This window comes from Erinaceus europaeus, chromosome 12 (assembly GCF_950295315.1).
Source record: "Erinaceus europaeus chromosome 12, mEriEur2.1, whole genome shotgun sequence".
Lineage (NCBI taxonomy): Eukaryota > Metazoa > Chordata > Mammalia > Eulipotyphla > Erinaceidae > Erinaceus > Erinaceus europaeus.
The window spans coordinates 96,153,534-96,172,584 of record NC_080173.1 but is presented as its reverse complement, the minus strand read 5'-3'; the positions used below and the strand labels follow the sequence as shown (position 1 = coordinate 96,172,584).

The 19,051-nt window shown below is 42.2% G+C and overlaps 1 protein-coding gene across 6 annotated transcripts in view; it reads left to right on the top strand.

Moving 5' to 3' along the window:
* Positions 1-19,051, top strand: part of DOCK3 (dedicator of cytokinesis 3) — a 321,851-nt gene that overhangs the window by 12,274 nt on the left and 290,526 nt on the right. The window lies entirely within an intron of this gene.

Below are 19,051 nucleotides of genomic sequence, written 5' to 3'. Positions count from 1 at the left end.
CGGTGGGTTAAGCGCAGGTGGCACGAGGCACAAGGACCGGCATAAGGATCCCGGTTTGAGCCCCCGGCTCCCCACCTGCAGGGGAGTCGCTTCACAGGCGGTGAAGCAGGTCTGCAGGTGTCTGTCTTTCTCTCCCCCTCTCTGTCTTCCCCTCCTCTCTCCATTTCTCTCTGTCCTATCCAACAATGACAACATCAGTAATAATAACAATAATAACTACGACAACAATAAAAAAACAAGAGCAACAAAAAGGGAAAATAAATAAATAAGTATTAAAAGAAAAAATGAAAGCATAACATCTATGCTATTTTGTACCTCTCCGTGGTATATTTATTTTCTCTTCTTAAATTGGCTGTAATTTCTTTCTAACTTTTGACTCTGATCTCTAAGAAACAATTAAAATTATCTCATGTATGTATAAATAATTCATATAGATATATACACATATGTGAAAAAGTTAAGTTTCATAATATAATACTTCTGTGTACTTTGCATAATATAATCTGAAGAAATATCCAGAAATTTTTTTTGTGACGTGGGCCCAGGAACTGAAACCAGGGCATGCCACTACTAAGTGGCCTCCCTAGTCCCATATTTTCACACTTTCACTTCTTAGAGAGGAAGGAAATAGAAAGTGTGAAGATGGAGAGAGAGAGAGAGACACTTCACTGATGGGGACTTCTGGGATTGTTAGGGTGCTTCGCACAGTACTAGGGTTCTAGCACAAGGCCTCACACACGGAGACGTGTGTTTTACCTGTTGAACTACTTCTTGGCCATACTGTGATCTATTTCTATTTAATAAGAAATATTGGTATTGGGCTGGGAAAATGCCATGCCTGGATAGCGCGCTTGTTCTGTAATGTGTGCAGCCCAGGTTTGAGTCCAGCCCCCACTGCATTGGAGACAGCTTTGGTTCTGTGATGCCTTTCCCTTTCTCTCTGTCTCTCTGCATTTCTCCTTTTATCTGAAAAAGTTAGCCTGGAGTGTTGAAGCCCCAGTGATGACTAAAACAAAAACCATAATGGTGGTAACTCATTGAGTTGATTTTTGTGACCCATGGTTCTTTTGTTTTTTTTAATGTTGCTTTAGGCTATAAACTCTTAAAAATAAATTTTTAAAACCATATTTATCTTTGTGTTACCAACAGACACAAATCATTACCATCTATGTAGAAAGTTTGTACACATTTGGAGCTTTTCAGTTTGCTGTGCTTGACTCATCAGGACAACTTGTCAGGTATCTTTGAAGCTTGGTTTTGTGATCCCATGTATTTTATCATTTTCTGTTCTCTTAATTTTCCTTGAATGTACTGATAAACCTGTTTCTTGTATTTTTCTAAGTGGTTGGTAAAACTTAACAAAATAGTAAAAACATTTATTAGTTAGTGGGAAGTGCCTCATTTATAAACAAGTAGATTCGGATGTGTGTGTGTGTGTGTGCACGCGCGTATTTTTTTTTTTTTTTTTTCCATTCAGAGCTTTGTGCCTTTGCGATTCTCTCCTCCTGGAGGACTGTTCCCCCATTTTTCCAGATAGAGAGTGAGAGACAGGAGGAGAGATGGAGGAGAGATACTACAGCACCACTTTGCCACTGTGAAACTCCTTTGCACGGTGCTCCCTGTGGTGACTGGGGCAGAAAGTGTGTGCTCCACTGGGTGATTTATTTTCCTTTCCCTATCATGTTTTGAAAGCAAATTATCTGGATGGCTTCTTGGACATTTTACGCAGTGCCAGCTGTACTACTTTTTTTTCTTTTCTTTTTAATATAGGACTTCATGCCTGCATGGTTCTACATCTCTGTAGACTATTCTACTTTACAATAAAGGAAGAAAGGGAGATGGAGAGAAATGCAAAAAAGAGAGATACCTGCTCCATAGTGCTTCTCTACAACTGGTGAAGCTTCCCTCATGCAGATTCTCCCATAGGATGGCCAAAGGACTGAACCTGGGTTCTTGGTACGGCGGCCTATGTACTCTACTGAGAGAGCTACCCTCTTGCTCCCAGAACTACCTTTTTGAATTTGATGGTGTTTGGGGTTAGCATGAACTCCTGACCAAATTATGGTATATGACCAGGGAGGGTAAAGAGTGCAGGATGCGTTTGTAGATTACTTTAAGTGTGAAGAATTGTTGTTTTCGGCGGGTTATGTTGTTTTCGCCGGGCTGGCTTCACGGGCGGGTAACAGACGACCAGGGACTCATGGTTGAGCTGTAGGCAGTATCTCTTTATTCATGCAGGACGCAGCACAATCTAAGCCGAGCTAAGCTAAACTAAAGTACCCCAAAACTCACAATGCTATCTTTATATATACTTGCCAAGTAGGGTGGAAACAGGATGTGACATAGAGAGGGTGGAGAGAAAAGTGAAAATCAGAGTGATAAGCAGGGGGGATTTAAACCAAATGAAACAGAAGGGGTCTCATGCATACCAACAAAGAATGACAAAAATATTTGCACTGAAACTACGTTACACTCACTATTCTCTTCATGCGCAGGAGGGAGGATAGAATAAAACTGTTCTTGAGTTCTGTTCCTGAAGTTCTTTGCATATTCCCTACACTCTAGATCCAAGTATAAGGACTAATCATCTTTATCCAGACAGTCCTGGAACTTTTTTTACCTTGGTAACTTTGTTCATGTTGCTATAATGTGACATGAATGTCACGACTACCTTTCTCTACCTAGGGAATACCAACTAAAAGTACTTAAAGTCACCTTTTTTTTTTGTCTCCAGGGTTATTGCCGGGGCTCGATGCCTGTACCACGAATCCACTGCTCCTGGAGGCCATTCCCCCCCCTTTTTTTTGTTACCTTGGTTGTTTTACCATTGTTGTGGCTATTATTATTGTTGTTATTGATGTCGTTTGTTGTTGGATAGGACAGAGAGGAATGGAGAGAGGAGGAGACGACAGAGGGGGAGAGAAAGACAGACACCTGCAGACCTGCTTCACCGCTTGTGAAGTGACTCCCCTGCAGGTGTGGAGCGGGTGCTCGAACCGGGATCCTTCCTCCGTCTTTGCGCTTTGCGCCACCTGCGCTTAACCCACTGCGCTACCACCCAACCCCTTAAAGTCACCTTCTTTACCTCACTTGGATGGAGCTTGAAGAAATCATCTTAAGTGAGATAAGCCAGAAACAGAAGGATGAATATGGGATGATCTCATTCATGGGCAGAACTAAAGAAATAAGAACAGGGGAGTTGGGTGGTAGCGCAGTGGTTTAATAAGCACATGTGGTGCGAAGTGCAAGGACTGGCTTAAGGATGGGCTCAAACCTCCGGCTCCCCACCTGCAGGGGGGGTCACTTCACAGGTGGTGAAGCCCGTCTACAGGTGTCTTACCTTTCTCTTTCCCACTCTGTCTTCCCCTCCTCTCTCCATTTCTTTCTGTCCTATCTAACAATGATGACATCAATAACAACAACAATAATAACTACAACAATAAAACAACAAGGGCAACAAAAGGGAAGATAGATAGAAAAAAATTAAGAAAAAAAAAAGAAACAAGAACAGAAAGGGGAAACATAAAACTTGGACTGGTTTGGTGGATTGCACCAAAGCAAGAGACTCTGGGAAGAGGACAGGGAGAGGGCTGGGGGGCGGGGCTTTCAGGTCCTGGTACAGGATGATGGACCTCATTTGGGGGTGAGGGTGTTTCTCAGACAACTATCTTGGTAAGGTGAGAAATTGTATGCATGTACCAACAACTTTTAACCATTAACCTCCCAATTATACCATTAACCTCCCAATAAAAAAATTAAAAAAAAACCTTAAATGTCATCTCTTTGATACCTTCTCCAGCCTCTGTCTGGTTAAATGTGTGCTGTTACTTGTTCCTGCTGGTGCCAGCGTCAGTGTGCACTTAACCTGTCAGATGGCAGTTGATTGCATCTCTGTTTTAGGGGATTGAACTTCTGAGAATGGGGAATTTTGACATATTTACATTCTCAGAAACTAGTACATAGTAAGCAATCAGTCAATACTTAACGAGGTGTTAAACCTGATGAAGAGAACAAAACAAACAAACAAAAAACCCCTGATGAAGAGTTTGTTTTGTTAATCCTGATAGTATTTTAGAAGGCAGGTTGTAAATGTAGTATTTGGTTTTTAAAACATTTGTGACATCATACCTTTTTTTTCTTGGTCTTTCTTTTTATTGAACCTGTTAGGAAGGTTTATTGCTCACGGCCAAGTTCAAATGACTGGTTTTGGGAGCCTTAGCACTCTAGTATGAATCTGTTCTTTGGAATTTCAGTTATACAACAATGATTCAGAAATCTTGTAGCAGGTAATTGGGATGGAGTTTGTACTTGACCCCAAATACTACATATTTTCTTTGACATCTTTGGGGAAGTTGTGTTTTGCATGAATAACTTTTTCAGAGAACTCAAGGTTAAAACTTAATGGCATTTTTCCTAAAGTATGTTATTCCTGTATTGTGAATTCAGTGTATTGAACGTATTTTAGCTTTTTCTCTTAGTAACATTTTCCCTCTAACTACATAAGATGCATGCTAATTATAGAAATGTTAATAAATGGGAGTCGGGCAGTAGCGCAGCAGGTTATGCGCAGGTGGCGCTAAGCACAAGGACCGGCATAAGGATCCTGGTTCGAGTCCCTGGCTCCCCACTTGCAGGGGAGTCGCTTCACAGGCAGTGAAGCAGGTCTGCAGGTGTCTTTCTCTACCCTCTTTGTCTCCCCCTCTTCTCTGCATTTCTCTCTGTCCTAACAATGACGACATCAATAACAATAATAATAACTACAACAATAAAACAAGGGCAACAAAAGGGAATACATAAATATTTTTAAAAAGACCTTTTCTTTTAAATCTATTATTCTGTGAATATTTTCTTATGCCCATAGTGTTCAGTCTTTTAGTAATTGGTATGTAATATGGATGCACTATAATCTGCCTAGCCTTTTGAGCTATTGGTTGGTTGAAATTCAGTATTTTCAGGGTGGTGAGGGTACTTGTATCTCTGTGCCCTTGTCAGCACAGGGTATTATTTCATCTAATAGTCTAATTTTTAAGAATTTCAGAAAGACTATATTCTTGAGAAGAATAAATTTCATTTCAATTGCTTGAGCATCAGCTGTTTAATTGAATTTTATGATGATTTGATGCTGTTAAGAAAGAAAGTGGTTATTTTATATGTTCAGTAATACTTGTTTGGTATGTCACTAAGTTCCAATGGAAGTTTCTAACTCTAGCATGTGTTTCTCATTTTTAGTAGTTCCTTTTCTCTTCCGGCTATGATGCTATCAGGGAACTTTGGATGTTATTATAGGATTGTTGGACTAGTAATGACTTGAAGTGGTATTTTCTTTTGATATTGTATTTCAGTGTATTTCTTTTCTCAGTGGCTACTTCAGCTATCATCCTTTTTTATTTTCCAGTCATTGATTTTTGATTTTCTTGCAAGCCATACATTTGCAGGCTTGAGCTGAATTGAACTTATTCAAGAGAAATGAGATAATCAGCTCTATGGAAAACTGAAGTGATTCCTTTCATTTGTAGTGAGATGTAGTGCCTTTAAAAAAGTTATCTTTATTTATGTATTGGATAGAGACAGCCAGAAATCAAGAGGGGAGTGGGTGATAAGGAGAGAGACAGAGAGATACCTGCAGCCCTGCTTTATCACTTGTGAAGCTTCCCTGCTGCAGGAGGACTGGAGGCTTGAACCTGGGCCCTTGCATATTGTAATGTATGTGCGCAACCAGGTGTGCCACCATCCGCCCCCTGTAGTGCCTTTTGTGGAAGACTCAGGTCCTTTTAAAATAATGTTATGGGGCTGGGGAGACAGCACAGCAGTCAGTGGCCAGCACACCAGCCCTTTATGTTTGGGTCTCCACAAGTCCCAGGCGTCATTACTGTCCCACCCTGTTGCAGAGCTGAGCAGTGATCTGTTCTTGTTCTTACCGTTTGCTCTATCTTTTCCCCTTCCCCTCCCTTGTGTGTGTGTAATTCTCTCTCTCATACAAATATTTTTCTTTTTTATTGGGGGATTAATAGTTTACAGTTGATAGTAAATACAGCAGTTGGTACATGTGTAAAATTTCTCAGTTTTCTGCATAACACACTAACCCCCTGCCTAGGTCCTCCTCCACCATCATGCTCCAAGACCAGAAGCTCCCCTCCAGCATCCTTTACTTTGGTGCAGCACACCATATTAGCCCAAGTTCTGCAGTGTTTTCTGTTCTTACTTCTCAACTTCTGTCTGTGGGTGAAATCATCCCACATTCATCCTCTTTCTGACATATATCACTTAACATGATTCCTTCAAACTTCATCCAAGATGAGGTGAAAACGGTGAATTCGCCATTTTTTTTGAATGATAGTTTTTTTTATATTTTATTTTATTTATTTATTCCCTTTTTTTGCCCTTGTTGTTTTATTGTTGTAGTTATTATTGTTGTTGTCGTTGTTGTTGGATAGGACAGAGAGAAATGGAGAGAGGGAGGGGAAGACAGAGAGGAGGAGAGAAAGATAGACACCTGCAGACCTGCTTCACCGCCTGTGAAGCGACTCCCCTGCAGGTGGGGAGCCGGGGTTCGAACCGGGATCCTCATGCCGGTCCTTGTGCTTTGTGCCACCTGCGCTTAACCCGCTGCGCTACAGCCCGACTCCCGAATTCGCCATTTTTAATAGCTGAGTAGTAGTCCCTTATTTATATACCACATCATTTGTGCATACTGCTCATCTGTTGGTAGACATCTGGGTTGCTTCCAGGGTTTGACTGTTACAGATTTTGCTGCTTTGAACATGGGTATATGCAGGTCTTTGTGGATGAGTGTTTTTTGTTCCTTAGGATGTATCCTAAGGAGAGGAATCAAGCGTATGTCCATTTGCAACTTTCTGAGCGTTCTCCAGACTGTTGTCCACAGGGGTTGGGCCAAATTACATTATCACCAGCAGTGCAGGAGTGTTCCTTTACCCCCACAACCTCGCCAGCATTTGCTGTTGCTACCCCCTTTTTTTCTTAAGACATTTTTACTATCTTTATTTATTTATTGGATAGAGACAGCTAGAAATCGAGAGAGAGGTGGGTGATAGAGAAGGAGAGAGACAGAGAGACACCTGCAGCATTGCTTCACCACTTACAACGCTTTCTCCCTGCAGGTGGGGACCAGGGGCTTGAACCTGGGTTCTTATGCATTATAACGTGTGCTCAACCAGCTGCGCCACCACCAGCCCCCCTTTTTTCTTTGCCTCCAGGGTAATTGCTGGGGCTCAGTGCCAGCACTATGAGTGCACTATTCTTGGTGGCCATTTTTTCCATTTTATTGGACTGGACAGAGAAATTGAGAGTAGCAGGGAAGATGGAGAGGGAGAGAAAAAGACACCTGCAGACCTGCTTTGCCACTTGTGAAGCGTCCCATCTGCAAGTGGGGAGCTGGGGCTCGAACCCGGATCCTTGCACTGGTCCCCGTGCTTAGTACTGTATGTGCTTAATGGGTGTGCCACCTCCCGGCCCCTAGTTGTTGCTGTCCTTTCTGATGTGTGGCATTCTCACCGGAGTGGAGTGGCATCTCATTGCTACCTTCATTTGTGTTTCTCAGACTGATTTGGAACAATTTTTATATGTATGTTGGCCTTTTGGATCTCTTCTTTGGTGGATATTCTGTTCATATCATCTCTCCATTTTTGGTTGGTCATTTTTGTTGTTGTTGTTGTTGCTGAGTTTGGTGAGCTCTTTATTTATTCTGCTTATTAGCCTTTTGTCTGATGTACGGCGGGTGAATATCTTCTCCCATTCTGTAAGTGGTTCCTTTTGCATGCAGAAGCTTTTCAGTTTGATGTAGTCTCAGTGGTAGATTTTTGTTCTAGTTTTCCTTGCAATTGGATTTGCATCATTGAAGATGCCTATAAAATTTAGATGGAAAAAAGTGCAGCCAGTATTTCTCCTAAGTATCTGGTAGTTTTTGGTCTAACATCCAAGTCCTTGGTACAGTTTAAGTTTATTTTTTGTGTGTGGTGAAATGTTGTGGTTCAGTTTCATTCTTCTTCACATTTCAACCCAATTTTCTCAAGCCCATTTGTTGAAGAGACTCTCCTTTTTCCACTTAATAGTTAGCTGTCCATAGGTGTGTAGGGGGTATTTATGTTTTTATTTCCTTAAGGACCCAGCATAGTGTTTTCTGTAGTGACTGCATCAGTTTTTATTCCCACCAACGGTTGAACAAAATTCATTTTCTTCAACACCTTCACCAACACTCGGCATTACTCTTTCTATGACAGATGTATTCACTGCCACCAGGTAGTACCTCATGGTGATCTTAACCTGAATTTCTTGAATAATAATTGTGATGGGGAGCACTTTCTCATATGTCAGTGGGTTGAAGGAACTTTTCATAAAGAAAGACTTTTGATGCACTTATGGTCCCACCAGCAGTGTAAAAGTTTCGCTTTACTCCTGCAGCCTCCCCAACACTCATGGTTGCTGTCCTTTGAAAGGCACGACGTTCTCACAGGAGCAAAGTGTATCTCATTGTTGTCTTTATTTGCACTTTTCTGATAAGTAGTGACTTTGAGCATTTTTTTCATATTTCTGTTGGTCCCTTTGGATCTCTTCTTCAGTGAATATTCTGTTTGTATCCTCTCCCTGCTTTTTTTGGACGGGGTTCTTTATTTGTTGCTGAGCTTGATGAGCTCTTTATATATTTTGGTTATTAACCCTTTGTCTGATGTATGGCATGGAAAGATCTCTTCCCATGCCACAAGGAGTCTATTTGGGTGATTTAAAATTTTTTAAAAATATTTATTTTTCTTATTGTTGCCCCTTTTTATTATTGTTATTGTTATTGATGCCGTTGTTGTTAGATAGGACAGAGAGAGATGGAGAGAGGAGGGGAAGACAGAGAGCGGGAGAGAAAGACCCTGTTTTATTGCTTGTGAAGTGACTCCCCTGCAGTTAGGGAACTGGGGACTTTGAACCGGGATCCTTACCTGGTCCTTGCACTTTGTGCCTCACGTGCTTGACCACTACCACCTGACTCTCTGGGTGGGCCCTGGGGATTCAAACCTTGGTCCTTGAACGTTGTAACATGCAGGCTCAACCAGGTGTGCCACCACTCAGCCCCCCCCAGTGCAGTGATATCTCCTCTTTTATTTATAATCCAATTTATTTGAGTCTCCCTGTTTTTTAGTTGAGTCTGGCCCAGGTTTTATTAATTTTTCAATTTTTTCCCTTTTGTTGCCCTTATTTATCATCATCATTATTATTGTTGTTATTGATGTCATTGGATAGGACAGAGAGAAATGGAGAGAGGAGAGGAAGATAGAGAGGGGGGAGAGAAAGACACCTGCAGACCTGTTTCACTGCTTGTGAAGCGACCCCTCTGCCGGTGGGGAGCTGGGGGCTCAAACCGGGAACCTTACACCGGTCCTTGTGCTTGGCACCATGTGCACTTAACCTTCTGCACCACTGCCGGGCTCCCTGGTTTTATTAATATTTTTCCTTTTTCAAAGAGTCAGCACTTAGCTTAATTGATCTTTTGTATGGCTCTTTTGCTTTCAATGTTAATTATTTCCACCTTACCTTTTGCATTTTACTCCTGCTTGATTTCGGTTTTTGTGTTCTTCTAACTACTGGAGGTATGCAGTCAGGTTGTTTATTTAAACCTTTTCCTGTTTCCTAATCTGTGCCTGCATGGCTATGAATTTCTCTATTAGCTGTGTTGCAAATATTCTGATAGCTTATCTTCTTTTTAATTTGCTCCTAAGAACTTTTAAATTTCTTCCTGTATATCCTTTTTGAGCTACTGTTGAATTACCATATTTGGGAGTTTTTCTAATTATCTGTTTGTTATTGAACGTTAGTTTAATTCCATTGTGGTCTGAGAAGGCCCTTAGGATGAACTCAGTGCTCTTAAATTTACGAACACTGTCTTTGTGGCCTGTCATAGGTCTATCCTTGAGAATATTCCTTGAGCATGTCCTTGTGCTTCACACCATGTGCGCTTAACCCGGTACACTGCTGCCCAGCCCCCTACCTTGAGAATATTCCATGTGGACTGGGTGAATAGATGTTCATAATTGTTAGTTCTCTTGATCCTCTGAGTACTATATAGTGTCCATCTTTATTTTTAACTATTTTATTTATTTTAAAGTCTATTGCAGCAGATACAAGTATAGCAGACCAGTCCCTTTTTTGTGGTTTATGAGATTGTATGATGGTTTTCATCCTTTCAGTTTGAATCTTTTTTTTTTTTTTTTCCTGCCTCCAGTTGCTGGGGCTAGGTGTCAGCACTACGAATCTACCACTCTTGGTGGCCATTTTTTCCCTTCTTCCCCCCCATTTTTTAATTGGATAGGACAGAGAGAAATTGAGAGAAGAGGGGGAGGCAGAGAGGGAGGGAGAAAGACAAGACACCTGCAGACCTGCTTCACCGCCTGTGAATTGTCCCCCCGTGCAGGTGGGGAGCCAGGGGCTCGGGTCCTTGTGCCCTTAACCTGGTGCACCACTACCCACATCCCTTGAATATGTTTTTATCCTGCCAGATTAGGTGGCATTCCTGCAGACAACACATAGTTGGGTTATATTTTCTGTTCCTTCTTCTTATTCTGTGCCTTTAAATGGTCAAATTCAGAATGTTGATATTTACTGATATTGTAGATTTAAGATATTTCAAATGCCATTATTCTAGACTTGTCTTGGATGTTCTTACGAGCAACATTTTGTTATTGTTGTTACTATTATTGTTTATAGGAGCCCTTTTGGAACTTCTTGTAGAGCAGTTTTGGTAATAATTTATTCCTTCAACTGTTGCTTGTCTGAGAAAGTTTTTATCCCTCCAGTTAGTATGAATGACAGTCTGGCAGGTAGAGTATTCTTGGCAAAAATATTTTTGTCGTGGGGCAAGGTGGTGGTGTTCTTAGTTGAGCACACATGTTACAGTGCACAAGGACCCGGGTTCAAGTCCCTGGTCCCCACCTACAGGTGGGAAACTTGACAAGTGGTGGAGCAGGGTGTGGGTGTCACTCTCCATTTCTGTGTCCTTCTCCCCTCTCAATTTCTCTGTCTCTATTCAATGAATAATTAAATCAAAACAAAATATTAAAAAAGAATTCTTTTAAGAAACCTTTCTCATGGAGTACTATATATATATATATATCGATTCCCCTCTGGCTTTTTGAATTCGTGTGGAGAAATCTGATAATCTGATGGGATAGCTTCTGTATGTATTTAATCTGATAATCTGATGGGATAGCCTCTGTATGTATTTAATCCGATAATCTAATGGGATAGCCTCTGTATGTATTTAACTACTTTTCTTTTGCATCCATCAGGATCCTTTCTTTATCCTTAGTCTTTGTTATTTTAATTGTGATGTGCTGTAATGTACATAGATCTGGGTCCATTCTATTTCGGACTGTAAGGGTCCTGAATCTTTATGTCCTTCCTGTTGGTTAGTGTAGGCGTGTTTTCTGCTATTATCCCATCTATTATGTTTTCCCCCCTTCCTTTCTTGTTCTGGCAGATCAATAATACATATATTGCTTCTTTTAAAAATTTTGTATTCATAGTGATGTAATATTGATTTACAAAATTACAAGATAACACAGGTACAACTCCACACTGTCCCCACCACCAGAGTTCTGAATCCCCATTCCCTCCATTGGAAGTGACAGCAGTTCTCCTAAGGTTGCAGATATGGGTGAACTATTATTTCTACAACTATATTTGTATAGATTTGCCCATTTTTGCCCCATCTTCTCTTCCTTTCCAGGTCACACATACACCTACTGCTACATCCAAATGACCCTCCGTTTCCTCTTCTCTCTCTGGGTCTTGATGGAGTTGGAGTTCAGAGCCCTCTGGTCATCTTCCCCATATCATTTCTCTCCTACTGGGAGTATGGGTCAAGATTATTTTTGGGGTGCAGGAGGTGGGAGTTCTGACTTCTATAATTGCTTCTCTGCTGGACATGGGCATTGGCAGGTTGATCCATACCCCTAGCCTGTTTCTGTCTTTCCTAAGGCTCTGCAGAGGTGAGGTTCCAGGATATATTGGTGAGGTTGTCTGCCCAGGGAAGTCAGGATGGAATCCTAGTAGCATCTTCAGTTTGATGGCTGAAAGTCGGAAAGATACAAAAACAGGACAAAATGATTAATGAACAGGGTTATCCCTGGGGCTCGGTACCTGCACGGCCAATCCTTTGCCCCAGCAGACGTATAGTCTCCCTCAATCCTTTTTTAAATAGAGACAGATAAATTAAGAGGCAAGGGGAGATAGAGGAAGAGAAAGAAAGACACCAACAGCACTGCTTTACCACTCCTGTACCTGCCACCGTGTAGGTGGGGACCAGGGGTTTGTATCTGGTAAAGTGTGCCTTCTACCAGGTACACCACCACCTGACCCCAATCCAGTACAATTGATTTTTGAGCATTAGTATTTATATTCTTAAATGTTTGAGTTTCTGTTTGTTATGATAGCTCTGTATTTATTCTCTCTCTCTCTCTCTCTCCCTCTCTCCTCTCTCTCTCCCCTCTCTCTCCATGTATATATATGTCTCACTCACTTTATTTGAAAAGTGATATATGGGAAAGGTGTATAAATATTGTTGACTGTAAACCCCATCGATTTAGGAGCTGCTCTCTTCCTAGCCATGACATCATCTCCCCAGACAAGAAATTGGATCCACCTGCATATCAGATGTCAGGCTCAGGAAAAGAAAAAGAAAAAACTAGTATAGTCATGGGCCCTTTGGAATATAACTAAAATAGGACTACTAACTATCTACAAAACGGAGACCCCCAAATCTTCACCTGCAATATTCTAGCCTTTAGGCTCATGATTAGTCAACAATGTGTTTGGCTTTATATGTTAACTCTTCTTTCAGCCACCAGGTTCCAGATGCTACCATGATGCCAACTGTACTTCCCTGGGCAGTCAACTCCACCAATGTGTCCTGGAGCCCCGCTTCCCCAGAGCCCCACCTCACTGGGGAAAGAGAGAGACAGGCTGGGAGTATGGATCAGCCTGCCAACGCCCATGTTCAGTGGGGAAGCAATTACAGAAGCCAGACCTGTACTCCATAATGACCCTGGGTCCATACTCTCAGAAGGATAAAAAATAGAAAAGCTTTCAAGGGAGGGGATGGGATGCAGAGTTCTGGTGATGGGAATTGTATGGAGTTGTACCCCTCTGATCCTATAGCTTTTGTCAGTGTTTCCTTTTTATAAATAAAAATTAAAAAAAGAAAAGAGATATAGTTATATTTTGGGGGTGCATCTTTCTTTTTCTTGCCTGGTGGTTCTGACTATAACTTCTAATACTATATTGACTAGGTGAAAGTAGGCATCCTTGCATTCTGATCTTATGGAAATCTTAGGACTATGATACTACTTGTGGTTTTTCAAATTAGTGATTTAATATTGATTTCCAGAATTACAAGATAACGGGTACAACTCCACACCATTTCCTCCACCAGAGTTCTGGATCCCCAGTCCCTCCATTGCAAGCTACAGCAGTTCTCCCAAGGTTGCACATATGGACCATTGGTTTTGGATTTTTCATACTCATTTTTTCTTTCTTTTCTATCAAGATCTCTATGCATTATACTCTGTCTTGATGTAATTTCTTTCTTTAGATTACTCCTTTTGTTGTTGGCAGCTCTGGGACTACATCTATACAGTGCATGATGGAAGAGGAAAAGGCTATTTATTATTTTTTTAATTGGGAAGTTAGTGGTTTACAGTACAGCTGTTCGTACATGGAACAACTTCCCATCTTGCTGTGATAGGTCTATGCAAAACACTCTCACCCCCTTAAGTGCGTCTCCATCATCATGCAACAGGACCTCAGGACACCCCCCCATTCCTCTCCATCATCATGCAACAGGACCTCAGGATATCCCCCCCCATTCCTCTCCATCATCATGCAACAGGACCTCAGGACAACCCCCCCATTCCTCTCCATCATCATGCAACAGGACCTCAGGACACCCCCCCATTCCTCTCCATCATCATGCAACAGGACCACAGGACATCCCCCCCATTCCTCTCCATCATCATGCAACAGGACCTCAGGATATCCCCCCCCCATTCCTCTCCATCATCATGCAACAGGACCTCAGGACACCCCCCCCAATTCCTCTCCATCATCATGCAACAGGACCTCAGGACATCCCCCCCCCATTCCTCTCCATCATCATGCAACAGGACCTCAGGATACCCCCCCATTCCTCTCCATCATGCAACAGGACCTCAGGACATCCCCCCCCATTCCTCTCCATCATCATGCAACAGGACCTCAGGACATCCCCCCCCCATTCCTCTCCATCATCATGCAACAGGACCTCAGGACATCCCCCCCCATTCCTCTCCATCATCATGCAACAGGACCTCAGGACATCCCCCCCATTCCTCTCCATCATCATGCAACAGGACCTCAGGACATCCCCCCCATTCCTCTCCATCATCATGCAACAGGACCTCAGGACACCCCCCCATTCCTCTCCATCATCATGCAACAGGACCTCAGGACACCTCCCCCCCCCATTCCTCTCCATGTCCTCTTTCCAGAGAATCCTTTGCCTTGGTGCAATATACCCAATCAGTTCAAGTTTTATTTTGTTTCCCCTTTATGTTCTTGTTTCTGAAGTTCTGCCAGTGAGTCAGATCATCCCATATTCATCCTTCTTTTTCTGGTTTGTCTTACTTAACATGATTCCTTCAAGCTCAATCCAAGATGTCATACATCAGAAAGGACAGACAGATACAAATGTTGGAGAGACTGTGGGGACAAAGGAACCTTCCTGCACTGCTGGTGGGAATGTAAATTAGGCCAACCCCTGAGGAGAGCAGCCTGGAGAACCCTCAGAAGGCTAGAAGTGGACCTACCCTGTGACCCATGATTCCTCTCCTGGGTAGATCCCAAGGAAGCAAACACACCCACAAACGCAGCACGGATTGTAGTAGGCCCAAACTTGGAAATACCCTAGGTGTCCAACAACAGATGAGTGGCTAAGATAGCTGTGGTATATGTACTCAGTGAAATACTACTCAGCTCTTAAAAATGATAAAGTCACCTCCTTCACCTCTTCTTGAATGAGAGAGCTATTTCTTACTGGGAAGAGTTAAGGTAATGAATGATATGGCCCTACCTACTTCAAATGACCACTTCCGGTTAAGAGGATCTAATAGACTCTTCATTGAAATCATATGGAAGGTGAGGATTAGCAGTGTTAGGCATGTACACTAGTAAGATACACCCTTACAACACGTACAGAAAGCTCTCACTAAAGTCAGATGTGTGTAGAGGTGGACTGTGCCATAGGAATTCAGAGTCAGACACTAGGAAATATCTCTAACAATGAGTGAAATGAGCTTGATTCCCCCCCCCCTTTTTTTTTTTTTTGCCAGAACTGAAACTTCAGATGCACTGTTTATGCTTTTTCCTCCAGAGGCAGGGGCAGGGGCAGAGGAGGCAGAGGAGGCAGAGGCGGAGGAGGCAGAGGCAGAGGAGGCAGAGGAGGCAGAGGCAGAGGAGGCAGAGGCAGAGGAGGCAGAGGTAGAAGAGGCAGAGGAGGTAGAAGAGGCAGAGGAGACAGAGGCAGAGGAGACAGAGGCAGAGGCAGAGGAGGTAGAAGCAGAAGGGGTAGAAGAGGCAGAGACAGAGGAGGCAAAGGCAGAAGCAGGGGCAGAGAGGAGAGAGAGAGAGAGATATGGAGAGAGAAGGAAAGGAAGCAGGAGAGACAGCATGGCACACTAAACTTCTCAGTAGTATACTTTTCATGTAGTGCCAGGGTTTGAACCCGAGTCACCTGTGTGCTAAGACACATACTCTCCCTGGTGAACTCACCTTCTGGCCGGCATGAGTGAGAATTTTAGGAGTGAAGAGGAAAGGAACTTCAGTATAGCAGGAAATACTATGCTATTAACTGGAGATTGGTGAAAAGTGTTTCTTCTGGAAACTGAAAACTAGTTGCAGTCCTGTGGTATTGGACAATGATTGGGAGGGTAGATTTAGCTGAGAGCATAAAGGGCCTTCAGTGTTAGAACATAGCCTTCATTCTGTGCATACTGGAGAGCCAAAGAGACATTTTGGTCAAGAACAAAAGCATTTCGGGAGGTGGATGGAGCCTAAGAGTGATTTCAGAGGACCAGTGAAATAGCTCACGTGGATAGTGTACCGCTTTCAACCCAGGTCCGACTCTTGCCTGTGAAGGAAGCTTTGACGCTATGGTAGGTTCCCCCCCACACACACACCTTTATCTAAAAAACAGCTATTTAGGTTCAGAAACGCTAACTGAAAGAAAAATGAAGTTCATTTCTAGAGGAACTAGGCAAAACTGTCCCCATTATGGGGAATCTCGGAATGTGAACAAACCACTTAACTACCTTGTGTTTGCCTCCTTAGATAAACATACTTATCTGTCCTCACATGAGATCAGAGTTTTTATATAACTTCAGAAAGGAAACTTTGTGTTTTGTAATCATTACTGCTTTATAAGTGATCTCATAAACTCTGATACATAAGAGTATACTTTTTCAGTATCTGGAAATTGTAAGTTGAAAATAGATTGAGGAAATGACTATTACATTTTATACCTTTGCAAAGCAGATAGAATTAATACCTTGGGCTACATTTTTAAAAAAATTGCTATAAGGGTTATAGCTGGGGATTGGTGCCAGCACTACAAATCCGCTGCTCCCAGTGGCCATGTATTTTCCTTCCCCTGCTTTCTATTTTATTGGATAGGGTAGAGAGAAGTTGAGAGAGGAGAAGGAGCTTGAGAAGCAGAGAGAAAGCTAGATACCTGCAGACTTAATTCACTGCTTGCAAAGCTAACCCCTTGCAGGTGGGGATTGGGGCTCAAACTTGAGTCCTTATGGATGGTGATGTCCGTGCTTAACTGGGTGCACTATCAACGACCTCCTACACTTTCTTTTAAACTCTTTTTTCCCCTGAGATAAATTACAAACAATTCTTAAAATAAAACTTTGTAGCTATGTGTTGACAATCATTTTTCTTCCAGTTATTGTTTTTACTACAAAGAATTTCAAAACTGTCTTTGTGGGAGTTGGGTGGTAGCACAGAGGGTTAAGCACACGTGGCACAAAGTGCAAGGATCAGCGTAAGGATCCTGGTTCGAGCCTCCGACTCCTCACCTGCAGGGGAGTCACTTCACAGGTGGTGAAGCAGGTCTACAGGTGTCTGTCTTTCTCTCCCCCTCTCTGCTTTCCCCCCTCTTTCCATTTCTCTCTGTCCTATCCAACAACAATGACATCAATAATAGCTACAACAATAAAACAAGGACAACAAAAGGGAATAAATAAATATAAAAATAAAATAAAATAAACCAAAAAACAAAACAAAAAAAAAAACCTTGTCTTTGTAATTGGAACTTTTCATATCTGTATCCTAATGCAGTGTTAGAATTGTTGAGTTCATTGCTTATTCTTTTGGTTCTTACTGGCTGAGAAAGCGCTTTCAGCATCTCTGTCTCCATCTCTTTGTATAGGTCACTGTCTCTGTGGCCAGGATAGGAAACAGGTTTCTTGCTGTTCTCTTACATCTGTCTTCGTTTTTACTGATAGTCCCCCCGCCCCCGCTGCAGATAATATCTTCAGATTCGTTGTTCTTCTAATTCATCAGATAAGACACGATTCCACCATCCTGACCCTAAGACTGAAATTCATTTGGGATACCGAGTGGTCCTCTCTCTCTCCATTCGTGCCCGCCCCCCACACACACAGTGGAGTTCTGTGATGGCATGATTCCCCTGATCCTGGTGAACTTCTTTTTCAGATAGTAGGTGAAAGAGAGGGAGAGACACACAGAGAGAGAAGCTTTGTGAAGTTTCACCTCTAGATGATGCTTGTATGTGGTGGCCAAGGGCTGTGGCTCAGGTTCTTGCTCATGATAGGCTGTGTGCTCTATCATCTCCTGGCTCCCTCGTTTACCTTCTATATTAAGGCGTAGCATTTTCCTTTAGAATTTCTCTTCATCTATAGTGTATTGGAAGCATTTGATAAAGGTGGCCTTTAACGTGAGGAACTCTTTTTTAAAAAAATATTTATTTTCTCTTTTGTTGCCCTTGTTTTATTGTTGTAGTTATTATTGTTGTTGTTATTGATGTCATTGTTGTTAGACAGGACAAAGAGAAATGGAGAGGGGAGGGGAAGACAGGGGGAGAGAAAGACACCTGCAGACCTGCTTCACTGCTTGTGAAGTGACTCCCCTGCAGATGGGGAGCCGGGGGCTCGAACCAGGATCCATATGCTGGTCCTTGTGCTTTGTGCCACCTGCACTTAACCCGCTGCACTAACCGCTGGACTCCCTTGTGAGGAACTCTTATCTACAACTGCAAACTCTATTTTATAAGTGTATGTTTTATATTGAAGATTAAGAATTCTGTTCTGAATACTAATGTTTGTTTTAAAAGTGTAGCAGTGGCGATTCCTTTATTTCATATGACTTTAGCATTGAACTTTATATGTTTATATTACTAGAGTTTATTGAAATAAAAGCATCTGTAGAGACTTTATGTAATGCTTATGAAGATACCGTATGTTTATACATGGTATAGGCAATTACAGTGTATTTACCTCAGAAAATCCCTTGCCTTTGAAAAAGCAAGTATTTGTAAAAACTTCCTCTCAATGACTCTTTCCCCCAGGTGTTTCCCTGTTTCTTCTCTCATGTAACTCAGGTAGCTCTATTAATGGCTTGGTATTTCAAACTCTTTCTCTGTGTATATTCAACACATGCGGGCACTTTAAATGTAATAGAAGGGGGTAGGAGATGGCCTATGTGCAGTGACTCTGGCCACCACATAGAGGTAGCTGCATGGGGAAAAGCTTTATGAGAAGTGGAACAGTGCTGAACCTGGTGATCTGTGGTGGCTCAGTTTCATTTGCACATTCTAACCCAGTTTTACCAGGCTGAAGAGACTTTCATTTCTCTGCTTAGTGTTCTAGGTCCTCTTCTCAAAAATTAGTTTCTCATAGGGCAAGAATAAACACCTAGATTTTAATTTAGTGTTTGATTTCAGTAACACGACCCTTTCTCACTATTTGTGCTGATTGGTTTGTTTTTCATTTTT